This window comes from Coregonus clupeaformis, unplaced genomic scaffold (assembly GCF_020615455.1).
Source record: "Coregonus clupeaformis isolate EN_2021a unplaced genomic scaffold, ASM2061545v1 scaf0359, whole genome shotgun sequence".
Classification (NCBI taxonomy): Eukaryota; Metazoa; Chordata; class Actinopteri; order Salmoniformes; family Salmonidae; genus Coregonus; species Coregonus clupeaformis.
Window position 1 is genome coordinate 313,991 of NW_025533814.1, and position 14,219 is coordinate 328,209.

Below are 14,219 nucleotides of genomic sequence, written 5' to 3' on the forward strand. Positions count from 1 at the left end.
GTTGTGTCCTGCTATGACCCTGATGGTCATATGACTACATTACTGTGTTGTGTCCTGCTATGACCCTGTCGGTCATATGACTACATTACTGTCACTGTGTTGTGTCCTACTATGCCCCTGATGGTCATATGACTACATTACTGTCACTGTGTTGTGTCATGCTATGCCCCTGATGGTCATATGACTACATTACTGTGTTGTGTCCTGCTATGACCCTGATGGTCATATGACTACATCACTGTGTTGTGTGCTGCTATGTCCCTGATGGTCATATGACTACATTATGTCACTGTGTTGTGTCCTGCTATGCCCCTGATGGTCATATCACTACATCACTGTGTTGTGTCCTGCTATGACCCTGATGGTCATATGACTACATTACTGTCACTGTGTTGTGTCCTGCTATGACCCTGATGGTTATATGACTACATTACTGTGTTGTGTCCTGCTATGTCCCTGATGGTCATATGACTACATCACTGTGTTGTGTCCTGCTATGACCCTGATGGTCATATGACTACATTACTGTGACTGTGTTGTGTCCTACTATGCCCCTGATGGTCATATGACTACATTACTGTCACTGTGTTGTGTCCTGCTATGTCCCTGATGGTCATATGACTACATTACTGTCACTGTGTTGTGTCCTGCTATGACCCTGATGGTTATATGACTACATTACTGTGTTGTGTCCTGCTATGTCCCTGATGGTCATATGACTACATCACTGTGTTGTGTCCTGCTATGACCCTGATGGTCATATGACTACATTACTGTCACTGTGTTGTGTCCTGCTATGACCCTGATGGTTATATGACTACATTACTGTGTTGGGTCCTGCTATGTCCCTGATGGTCATATGACTACATCACTGTGTTGTGTCCTGCTATGACCCTGATGGTCATATGACTACATTACTGTCACTGTGTTGTGTCCTGCTACGCCCTGATGGTCATATAACTACATCACTGTGTTGTGTCCTGCTATGACCCTGATGGTCATATGACTACATTACTGTCACTGTGTTGTGTCCTACTATGCCCTGATGGTCATATGACTACATCACTGTGTTGTGTCCTGCTATGACCCTGATGGTCATATGACTACATTACTGTCACTGTGTTTTGTCCTGCTACGCCCTGATGGTCATATAACTACATCACTGTGTTGTGTCCTGCTATGACCCTGATGGTCATATGACTACATTACTGTCACTGTGTTGTGTCATGCTATGCCCCTGATGGTCATATGACTACATTCTGTACTGTGTTGTGTCCTGCTATGACCCTGATGGTCATATGACTACATCACTGTGTTGTGTCCTGCTATGTCCCTGATGGTCATATGACTACATTACTGTCACTGTGTTGTGTCCTGCTATGACCCTGATGGTCATATGACTACATCACTGTGTTGTGTCCTGCTATGTCCCTGATGGTCATATGACTACATTACTGTCACTGTGTTGTGTCCTGCTATGACCCTGATGGTTATAAGACTATATTACTGTGTTGTGTCCTGCTATGCCCCTGATGGTCATATGACTACATAACTGTGTTGTGTAGTCTCTGAGTGGCGCATGGTCTAAGGCACTGCATCGCAGTGCTAACTGTGCCATAGAGATCCTGGTTCGAACCGGCTCTGTCGCAGCCGTTGGGCGACATTGACTAGCGTGTCCAGGGTAGGGGAGGGAATGGCTGGTGATGTAGCTCAGTTGATAGAGCATGGCGTTGCAGCCAGGTTGTGGGTTCGATTCCACGGGTGCCAGTATAGAAAAAATAAGAAAAATATGTATTCAAACGTAAGTCGCTCTGATAGAGCTGCTAAATGACGTAAATGTAAATGTAAATGTTGTGTACTGCTATGCCCCTGATGGTCATATGACTACATTACTGTCACTGTGTTGTGTCTTACTATGCCCCTGATGGTCATATGACTACATTACTGTCACTGTGTTGTGTCCTGCTATGCCCCTGATGGTCATATGACTACATCACTGTGTTGTGTACTGCTATGCCCCTGATGGTCATATAACTACATCACTGTGTTGTGTCCTGCTATGACCCTGATGGTCATATGACTACATTACTGTCACTGTGTTGTGTCCTACTATGCCCCTGATGGTCATATGACTACATTACTGTCACTGTGTTGTGTCCTGCTATGACCCTGATGGTTATATGACTACATCACTGTGTTGTGTACTGCTATGTCCCTGATGGTCATATGACTACATCACTGTGTTGTGTCCTGCTATGACCCTGATGGTCATATGACTACATTACTGTCACTGTGTTGTGTCCTGCTATGCCCCTGATGGTCATATGACTACATCACTGTGTTGTGTCCTGCTATGACCCTGATGATTATATAACTACATTATTGTGTTGTGTCCTGCTATGGCCCTGATGGTCATATGACTACATAACTGTGTTGTTTCCTGCTATGACCCTGATGGTCATATGACTACATTACTGTCACTGTGTTGTTTCCTACTATGCCCCTGATGGTCATATGACTACATTACTGTCACTTTGTTGTGTCCTGCTATGACCCTGATGGTCATATGACTACATTACTGTGTTGTGTCCTGCTATGACCCTGATGGTCATATGACTACATTACTGTGTTGTGTCCTGCTATGACCCTGTCGGTCATATGACTACATTACTGTCACTGTGTTGTGTCATGCTATGCCCCTGATTGTCATATGACTACATTACTGTGTTGTGTCCTGCTATGACCCTGATGGTCATATGACTACATCACTGTGTTGTGTCCTGCTATGTCCCTGATGGTCATATGACTACATTACTGTCACTGTGTTGTGTCCTGCTATGCCCCTGATGGTCATATCACTACATCACTGTGTTGTGTCCTGCTATGACCCTGATGGTCATATGACTACATTACTGTCACTGTGTTGTGTCCTGCTATGACCCTGATGGTTATATGACTACATTACTGTGTTGTGTCCTGCTATGTCCCTGATGGTCATATGACTACATCACTGTGTTGTGTCCTGCTATGACCCTGATGGTCATATGACTACATTACTGTGACTGTGTTGTGTCCTACTATGCCCCTGATGGTCATATGACTACATTACTGTCACTGTGTTGTGTCCTGCTATGTCCCTGATGGTCATATGACTACATATGTCACTGTGTTGTGTCCTGCTATGACCCTGATGGTTATATGACTACATTACTGTGTTGTGTCCTGCTATGTCCCTGATGGTCATATGACTACATCACTGTGTTGTGTCCTGCTATGACCCTGATGGTCATATGACTACATTACTGTCACTGTGTTGTGTCCTGCTATGACCCTGATGGTTATATGACTACATTACTGTGTTGGGTCCTGCTATGTCCCTGATGGTCATATGACTACATCACTGTGTTGTGTCCTGCTATGACCCTGATGGTCATATGACTACATTACTGTCACTGTGTTGTGTCCTGCTATGCCCCTGATGGTCATATAACTACATCACTGTGTTGTGTCCTGCTATGACCCTGATGGTCATATGACTACATTACTGTCACTGTGTTGTGTCCTACTATGCCCTGATGGTCATATGACTACATCACTGTGTTGTGTCCTGCTATGACCCTGATGGTCATATGACTACATTATGTCACTGTGTTGTGTCCTGCTACGCCCTGATGGTCATATGACTACATCACTGTGTTGTGTCCTGCTATGACCCTGATGGTCATATGACTACATTACTGTCACTGTGTTGTGTCATGCTATGCCCCTGATGGTCATATGACTACATTACTGTGTTGTGTCCTGCTATGACCCTGATGGTCATATGACTACATCACTGTGTTGTGTCCTGCTATGTCCCTGATGGTCATATGACTACATTACTGTGTTGTGTCCTGCTATGACCCTGATGGTCAGTATGACTACATTACTGTGTTGTGTCCTGCTATGACCCTGTGGTCATATGACTACATTACTGTCACTGTGTTGTGTCCTACTATGCCCCTGATGGTCATATGACTACATTACTGTCACTGTGTTGTGTCATGCTATGCCCTGATGGTCATATGACTACATTACTGTGTTGTGTCCTGCTATGACCCTGATGGTCATATGACTACATGTCACTGTGTTGTGTCCTGCTATGTCCCTGATGGTCATATGACTACATTACTGTCACTGTGTTGTGTCCTGCTATGCCCTGATGGTCATATCACTACATCACTGTGTTGTGTCCTGCTATGACCCTGATGGTCATATGACTACATTACTGTCACTGTGTTGTGTCCTGCTATGACCCTGATGGTTATATGACTACATTACTGTGTTGTGTCCTGCTATGTCCCTGATGGTCATATGACTACATCACTGTGTTGTGTCCTGCTATGACCCTGATGGTCATATGACTACATTACTGTGACTGTGTTGTGTCCTACTATGCCCCTGATGGTCATATGACTACATTACTGTCACTGTGTTGTGTCCTGCTATGTCCCTGATGGTCATATGACTACATTACTGTCACTGTGTTGTGTCCTGCTATGACCCTGATGGTTATATGACTACATTACTGTGTTGTGTCCTGCTATGTCCCTGATGGTCATATGACTACATCACTGTGTTGTGTCCTGCTATGACCCTGATGGTCATATGACTACATTACTGTCACTGTGTTGTGTCCTGCTATGACCCTGATGGTTATATGACTACATTCTGTACTGTGTTGGGTCCTGCTATGTCCCTGATGGTCATATGACTACATCACTGTGTTGTGTCCTGCTATGACCCTGATGGTCATATGACTACATTACTGTCACTGTGTTGTCCTGCTACGCCCTGATGGTCATATAACTACATCACTGTGTTGTGTCCTGCTATGACCCTGATGGTCATATGACTACATTACTGTCACTGTGTTGTGTCCTACTATGCCCCTGATGGTCATATGACTACATCACTGTGTTGTGTCCTGCTATGACCCTGATGGTCATATGACTACATTACTGTCACTGTGTTTTGTCCTGCTACGCCCCTGATGGTCATATAACTACATCACTGTGTTGTGTCCTGCTATGACCCTGATGGTCATATGACTACATTACTGTCACTGTGTTGTGTCATGCTATGCCCCTGATGGTCATATGACTACATTACTGTGTTGTGTCCTGCTATGACCCTGATGGTCATATGACTACATCACTGTGTTGTGTCCTGCTATGTCCCTGATGGTCATATGACTACATTACTGTCACTGTGTTGTGTCCTACTATGACCCTGATGGTCATATGACTACATCACTGTGTTGTGTCCTGCTATGTCCCTGATGGTCATATGACTACATTACTGTCACTGTGTTGTGTCCTGCTATGACCCTGATGGTTATAAGACTATATTACTGTGTTGTGTCCTGCTATGCCCCTGATGGTCATATGACTACATAACTGTGTTGTGTAGTCTCCTGAGTGGCGCAGTGGTCTAAGGCACTGCATCGCAGTGCTAACTGTGCCACTAGAGATCCTGGTTCGAATCCAGGCTCTGTCGCAGCCGGCCATAATGGGCAGCGCACAATTGACCCAGCGTCGTCCAGGGTAGGGGAGGGAATGGCCGGCAGGGATGTAGCTCAGTTGATAGAGCATGGCGTTTGCAACGCCAGGGTTGTGGGTTCGATTCCCACGGGGTGCCAGTATAGAAAAATATATGCAAAAATATGTATTCACTAACTGTAAGTCGCTCTGGATAAGAGCGTCTGCTAAATGACGTAAATGTAAATGTAAATGTTGTGTACTGCTATGCCCCTGATGGTCATATGACTACATTACTGTCACTGTGTTGTGTCTTACTATGCCCCTGATGGTCATATGACTACATTACTGTCACTGTGTTGTGTCCTGCTATGCCCCTGATGGTCATATGACTACATCACTGTGTTGTGTACTGCTATGCCCCTGATGGTCATATAACTACATCACTGTGTTGTGTCCTGCTATGACCCTGATGGTCATATGACTACATTACTGTCACTGTGTTGTGTCCTACTATGCCCTGATGGTCATATGACTACATTACTGTCACTGTGTTGTGTCCTGCTATGCCCCTGATGGTCATATGACTACATCACTGTGTTGTGTACTGCTATGCCCCTGATGGTCATATGACTACATCACTGTGTTGTGTCCTGCTATGACCCTGATGGTCATATGACTACATTACTGTCACTGTGTTGTGTCCTGCTATGCCCCTGATGGTCATATGACTACATCACTGTGTTGTGTCCTGCTATGACCCTGATGATTATATAACTACATTATTGTGTTGTGTCCTGCTATGGCCCCTGATGGTCATATGACTACATAACTGTGTTGTGTCCTGCTATGACCCTGATGGTCATATGACTACATTACTGTCACTGTGTTGTGTCCACTATGCCCTGATGGTCATATGACTACATTACTGTCACTGTGTTGTGTCCTGCTATGACCCTGATGGTCATATGACTACATTACTGTGTTGTGTCCTGCTATGACCCTGATGGTCATATGACTACATTACTGTGTTGTGTCCTGCTATGACCCTGATGGTCATATGACTACATTACTGTCACTGTGTTGTGTCATGCTATGCCCTGATTGTCATATGACTACATTTGTACTGTGTTGTGTCCTGCTATGACCCTAATGGTCATATGACTACATCACTGTGTTGTGTCCTGCTATGCCCCTGATGGTCATATGACTACATTACTGTGTTGTGTCCTGCTATGACCCTGATGGTCATATGACTACATTACTGTCACTGTGTTGTGTCCTACTATGCCCCTGATGGTAATATGACTACATTACTGTCAATGTGTTGTGTCCTGCTATGACCCTGATGGTCATATGACTACATTACTGTGTTGTGTCCTGCTATGTCCCTGATGGTCATATGACTACATCACTGTGTTGTGTCCTGCTATGACCCTGTCGGTCATATGACTACATTACTGTCACTGTGTTGTGTCCTACTATGCCCCTGATGGTCATATGACTACATTACTGTCACTGTGTTGTGTCATGCTATGCCCCTGATGGTCATATGACTACATTACTGTGTTGTGTCCTGCTATGACCCTGATGGTCATATGACTACATCACTGTGTTGTGTCCTGCTATGCCCTGATGGTCATATGACTACATTACTGTCACTGTGTTGTGTCCTGCTATGCCCTGATGGTCATATCACTACATCACTGTGTTGTGTCCTGCTATGACCCTGATGGTCATATGACTACATTACTGTCACTGTGTTGTGTCCTGCTATGACCCTGATGGTTATATGACTACATTACTGTGTTGTGTCCTGCTAGGTCCCTGATGGTCATATGACTACATCACTGTGTTGTGTCCTGCTATGACCCTGATGGTCATATGACTACATTACTGTGACTGTGTTGTGTCCTACTATGCCCCTGATGGTCATATGACTACATCACTGTGTTGTGTCCTGCTATGCCCTGATGGTCATATGACTACATTACTGTCACTGTGTTGTGTCCTGCTATGCCCCTGATGGTCATATGACTACATCACTGTGTTGTGTCCTGCTATGACCCTGATGGTCATATAACTACATTACTGTGTTGTGTCCTGCTATGGCCCTGATGGTCATATGACTACATCACTGTGTTGTGTCCTGCTATGACCCTGATGGTCATATGACTACATTACTGTCACTGTGTTGTGTCCTACTATGCCCCTGATGGTCATATGACTACATTATGTCACTGTGTTGTGTCCTGCTATGACCCTGATGGTCATATGACTACATTTACTGTGTTGTGTCCTGCTATGACCCTGATGGTCATATGACTACATTACTGTGTTGTGTCCTGCTATGACCCTGATGGTCATATGACTACATTACTGTCACTGTGTTGTGTCCTGCTATGCCCCTGATGGTCATATGACTACATTACTGTGTTGTGTCCTGCTATGACCCTGATGGTCATATGACTACATCACTGTGTTGTGTCCTGCTATGTCCCTGATGGTCATATGACTACATTACTGTGTTGTGTCCTGCTATGACCCTGATGGTCATATGACTACATTACTGTACTGTGTTGTGTCCTACTATGCCCTGATGGTCATATGACTACATTAGTCACTGTGTTGTGTCCTGCTATGACCCTGATGGTCATATGACTACATTACTGTGTTGTGTCCTGCTATGACCCTGATGGTCATATGACTACATCACTGTGTTGTGTCCTGCTATGACCCTGATGGTCATATGACTACATTACGTCATTGTGTTGTGTCCTACTATGCCCCTGATGGTCATATGACTACATTACTGTCACTGTGTTGTGTCATGCTATGCCCCTGATGGTCATATGACTACATCACTGTGTTGTGTCCTGCTATGACCCTGATGGTCATATGACTACACTCACTGTGTTGTGTCCTGCTATGTCCTGATGGTCATATGACTACATTACTGTCACTGTGTTGTGTCCTGCTATGCCCCTGATGGTCATATGCACTACATCACTGTGTTGTGTCCTGCTATGACCCTGATGGTCATATGACTACATTACCACTGTGTTGTGTCCTGCTATGCCTGATGGTCATATGACTACATTACTGTGTTGTGTCCTGCTAGGACCCTGATGGTCATATGACTACATCACTGTGTTGTGTCCTGCTATGACCCTGATGGTCATATGACTACATTACTGTGACTGTGTTGTGTCCTACTATGCCCCTGATGGTCATATGACTACATTATGTCACTGTGTTGTGTCCTGCTATGTCCCTGATGGTCATATGACTACATTAGTCACTGTGTTGTGTCCTGCTATGTCCCTGATGGTCATATGACTACATCACTGTGTTGTGTCCTGCTATGACCCTGATGGTCATATGACTACATTACTGTCACTGTGTTGTGTCCTGCTATGACCCTGATGGTTATATGACTACATTACTGTGTTGTGTCCTGCTATGTCCCTGATGGTCATATGACTACATCACTGTGTTGTGTCCTGCTATGACCCTGATGGTCATATGACTACATTACTGTCACTGTGTTGTGTCCTGCTATGACCCCTGATGGTTATATGACTACATTTTACTGTGTTGGGTCCTGCTATGCCCCTGATGGTCATATGACTACATCACTGTGTTGTGTCCTGCTATGACCCTGATGGTCAAATGACTACATTACTGTCACTGTGTTGTGTCCTGCTACGCCCCTGATGGTCATATAACTACATCACTGTGTTGTGTCCTGCTATGACCCGATGGTCATATGACTACATTACGTCACTGTGTTGTGTCATGCTATGCCCTGATGGTCATATGACTACATTACTGTCACTGTGTTGTGTCCTGCTATGACCCTGATGGTCATAAGACTATATTACTGTGTTGTGTCCTGCTATGTCCCTGATGGTCATATGACTACATCACTGTGTTGTGTCCTGCTATGTCCCTGATGGTCATATGACTACATCACTGTGTTGTGTCCTGCTATGACCCTGATGGTCATATGACTACATTACTGTCACTGTGTTGTGTCCTGCTATGCCCCTGATGGTCATATGACTACATCACTGTGTTGTGTCCTGCTATGCCCCTGATGGTCATATGACTACATCACTGTGTTGTGTCCTGCTATGGCCCTGATGGTCATATGACTACATGTCACTGTGTTGTGTCCTGCTATGACCCAGATGGTCATATGACTACATTACTGTCACTGTGTTGTGTCCTGCTATGCCCCTGATGGTCATATGACTACATCACTGTGTTGTGTCCTGCTATGACCCTGATGGTTATATAACTACATCACTGTGTTGTGTACTGCTATGTCCCTGATGGTCATATGACTACATCACTGTGTTGTGTCCTGCTATGACCCTGATGGTCATATGACTACATTACTGTCACTGTGTTGTGTCCTGCTATGCCCCTGATGGTCATATGACTACATCACTGTGTTGTGTCCTGCTATGACCCTGATGGTCATATGACTACATTACTGTGTTGTGTCCTGCTATGTCCCTGATGGTCATATGACTACATTACTGTCACTGTGTTGTGTCCTGCTATGCCCCTGATGGTCATATGACTACATTACTGTCACTGTGTTGTGTCCTGCTATGCCCCTGATGGTCATATGACTACATCACTGTGTTGTGTACTGCTATGCCCCTGATGGTCATATGACTACATCACTGTGTTGTGTCCTGCTATGACCCTGATGGTCATATGACTACATTACTGTCACTGTGTTGTGTCCTGCTATGACCCCTGATGGTCATATGACTACATCACTGTGTTGTGTCCTGCTATGACCCTGATGATCATATGACTACATTACTGTGTTGTGTCCTGCTATGGCCCTGATGGTCATATGACTACATACACTGTGTTGTGTCCTGCTATGACCCTGATGGTCATATGACTACATTACTGTCACTGTGTTGTGTCCTGCTATGCCCCTGATGGTCATATGACTACATTACTGTCACTGTGTTGTGTCCTGCTATGACCCTGATGGTCATATGACTAGCATTACTGTGTTGTGTCCTGCTTATGACCCTGATGGTCATATGACTACATTTACTGTGTTGTGTCCTGCTATGACCCTGTTGGTCATATGACTACATCACTGTGTTGTGTCATGCTATGCCCCTGATTGTCATATGACTACATTTGTACTGTGTTGTGTCCTGCTATGACCCTGATGGTCATATGACTACATCACTGTGTTGTGTCCTGCTATGTCCCTGATGGTCATATGACTACATTACTGTGTTGTGTCCTGCTATGCCCTGATGGTCATATGACTACATTCACTGTGTTGTGTCCTGCTATGACCCTGATGGTCATATGACTACATTACTGTCACTGTGTTGTGTCCTGCTATGACCCTGATGGTCATATGACTACATTACTGTGTTGTGTCCTGCTATGACCCTGATGGTCATATGACTACATCACTGTGTTGTGTCCTGCTATGACCCTGATGGTCATATGACTACATTACTGTCATTGTGTTGTGTCCTACTATGCCCTGATGGTCATATGACTACATTACTGTCACTGTGTTGTGTCATGCTATGCCCCTGATGGTCATATGACTACATTACTGTGTTGTGTCCTGCTATGACCCTGATGGTCATATGACTACATCACTGTGTTGTGTCCTGCTATGCCCCTGATGGTCATATGACTACATTACTGTCACTGTGTTGTGTCCTGCTATGCCCCTGATGGTCATATGACTACATCACTGTGTTGTGTCCTGCTTTGACCCTGATGGTCATATGACTACATTACTGTCACTGTGTTGTGTCCTGCTATGACCCTGATGGTTATATGACTACATTACTGTGTTGTGTCCTGCTATGTCCCTGATGGTCATATGACTACATCACTGTGTTGTGTCCTGCTATGACCCTGATGGTCATATGACTACATTACTGTGACTGTGTTGTGTCCTACTATGCCCCTGATGGTCATATGACTACATTACTGTCACTGTGTTGTGTCCTGCTATGTCCCTGATGGTCATATGACTACATTACTGTCACTGTGTTGTGTCCTGCTATGCCCCTGATGGTCATATCACTACATCACTGTGTTGTGTCCTGCTATGACCCTGATGGTCATATGACTACATTACTGTCACTGTGTTGTGTCCTGCTATGACCCTGATGGTTATATGACTACATTACTGTGTTGTGTCCTGCTATGTCCCTGATGGTCATATGACTACATCACTGTGTTGTGTCCTGCTATGACCCTGATGGTCATATGACTACAGTACTGTCACTGTGTTGTGTCCTGCTATGACCCTGATGGTTATATGACTACATTACTGTGTTGGGTCCTGCTATGCCCTGATGGTCATATGACTACATCACTGTGTTGTGTCCTGCTATGACCCTGATGGTCATATGACTACATTACTGTCACTGTGTTTTGTCCTGCTACGCCCCTGATGGTCATATGACTACATCACTGTGTTGTGTCCTGCTATGACCCCTGATGGTCATATGACTACATTACTGTCACTGTGTTGTGTCCTGCTATGCCCCTGATGGTCATATGACTACATTACTGTCACTGTGTTGTGTCCTGCTATGACCCTAATGGTTATATGACTACATTACTGTGTTGTGTCCTGCTATGACCCCTGATGGTCATATGACTACATCACTGTGTTGTGTCCTGCTATGCCCCTGATGGTCATATGACTACATCACTGTGTTGTGTCCTGCTATGACCCTGATGGTCATATGACTACATTACTGTCACTGTGTTGTGTCCTACTATGACCCTGATGGTCATATGACTACATTACTGTCACTGTGTTGTGTCCTGCTATGCCCCTGATGGTCATATGACTACATCACTGTGTTGTGTACTGCTATGCCCTGATGGTCATATGACTACATCACTGTGTTGTGTCCTGCTATGACCCTGATGGTCATATGACTACATTACTGTCACTGTGTTGTGTCCTGCTATGCCCCTGATGGTCATATGACTACATGTCACTGTGTTGTGTCCTGCTATGACCCTGATGGTTATATGACTACATTACTGTGTTGTGTCCTGCTATGTCCTGATGGTCATATGACTACATCACTGTGTTGTGTCCTGCTATGACCCTGATGGTCATATGACTACATTACACTGTGTTGTGTCCTGCTATGCCCCTGATGGTCATATGACTACATCACTGTGTTGTGTCCCTCTATGCCCCTGATTGTCATATGACTACATCACTGTGTTGTGTTCTGCTATGACCCTGATGGTCATATGACTACATTACTGTCACTGTGTTGTGTCCTATTATGCCCCTGATGGTCATTTGACTACATCACTGTGTTGTGTCCTGCTATGACCCTGATGGTTATATGAATACATTACTGTGTTGTGTCCTGCTATGTCCCTGATGGTCATATGACTACATCACTGTGTTGTGTCCTGCTATGACCCTGATGGTCATATGACTACATTACTGTCACTGTGTTGTGTCCTACTATGCCCCTGATTGTCATATGACTACATTACTGTCACTGTGTTGTGTCCTGCTATGCCCCTGATGGTCATATAACTACATCACTGTGTTGTGTCCTGCTATGACCCTGATGGTCATATGACTACATTACTGTCACTGTGTTGTGTCATGCTATGCCCCTGATGGTCATATGACTACATTACTGTGTTGTGTCCTGCTATGACCCTGATGGTCATATGACTACATTACTGTCACTGTGTTGTGTCCTGCTATGACCCTGATGGTCATATGACTACATTACTGTCACTGTGTTGTGTCCTGCTATGACCCTGATGGTCATATGACTACATTACTGTGTTGTGTCCCACTATCACCCTGATGGTCATATGACTACATCACTGTGTTGTGTCCTGCTATGACCCTGATGGTCATATGACCACATCACTGTCACTGTGTTGTGTTCTGCTATGCCCCTGATGGTCATATGACTACATCACTGTGTTGTGTCCTGCTATGACCCTGATGGTCATATGACTACATTACTGTCACTGTGTTGTGTCCTGCTATGACCCTGATGGTTATATGACAACATTACTGTGTTGTGTCCTGCTATGACCCTGATGGTCATATGACTACATTCACTGTGTTGTGTCCTGCTATGACCCTGATGGTCATATGACTACATTACTGTCACTGTGTTGTGTCCTACTATGCCCCTGATGGTCATATGACTACATTACTGTCACTGTGTTGTGTCCTGCTATGCCCCTGATGGTCATATGACTACATCACTGTGTTGTGTCCTGCTATGACCCTGATGGTCATATGACTACATTACTGTCACTGTGTTGTGTCCTACTATGCCCCTGATGGTCATATGACTACATTACTGTCACTGTGTTGTGTCCTGCTATGATCCTGATGGTTATATGACTACATTACTGTGTTGTGTCCTGCTATGTCCCTGATGGTCATATGACTACATCACTGTGTTGTGTCCTGCTATGACCCTGATGGTCATATGACTACATTACTGTCACTGTGTTGTGTCCTACTATGCCCCTGATGGTCATATGACTACATCACTGTGTTGTGTCCTGCTATGTCCCTGATGGTCATATGACTACATTACTGTCACTGTGTTGTGTCCTGCTATGACCCTGATGGTTATATGACTACATTACTGTGTTGTGTCCTGCTATGTC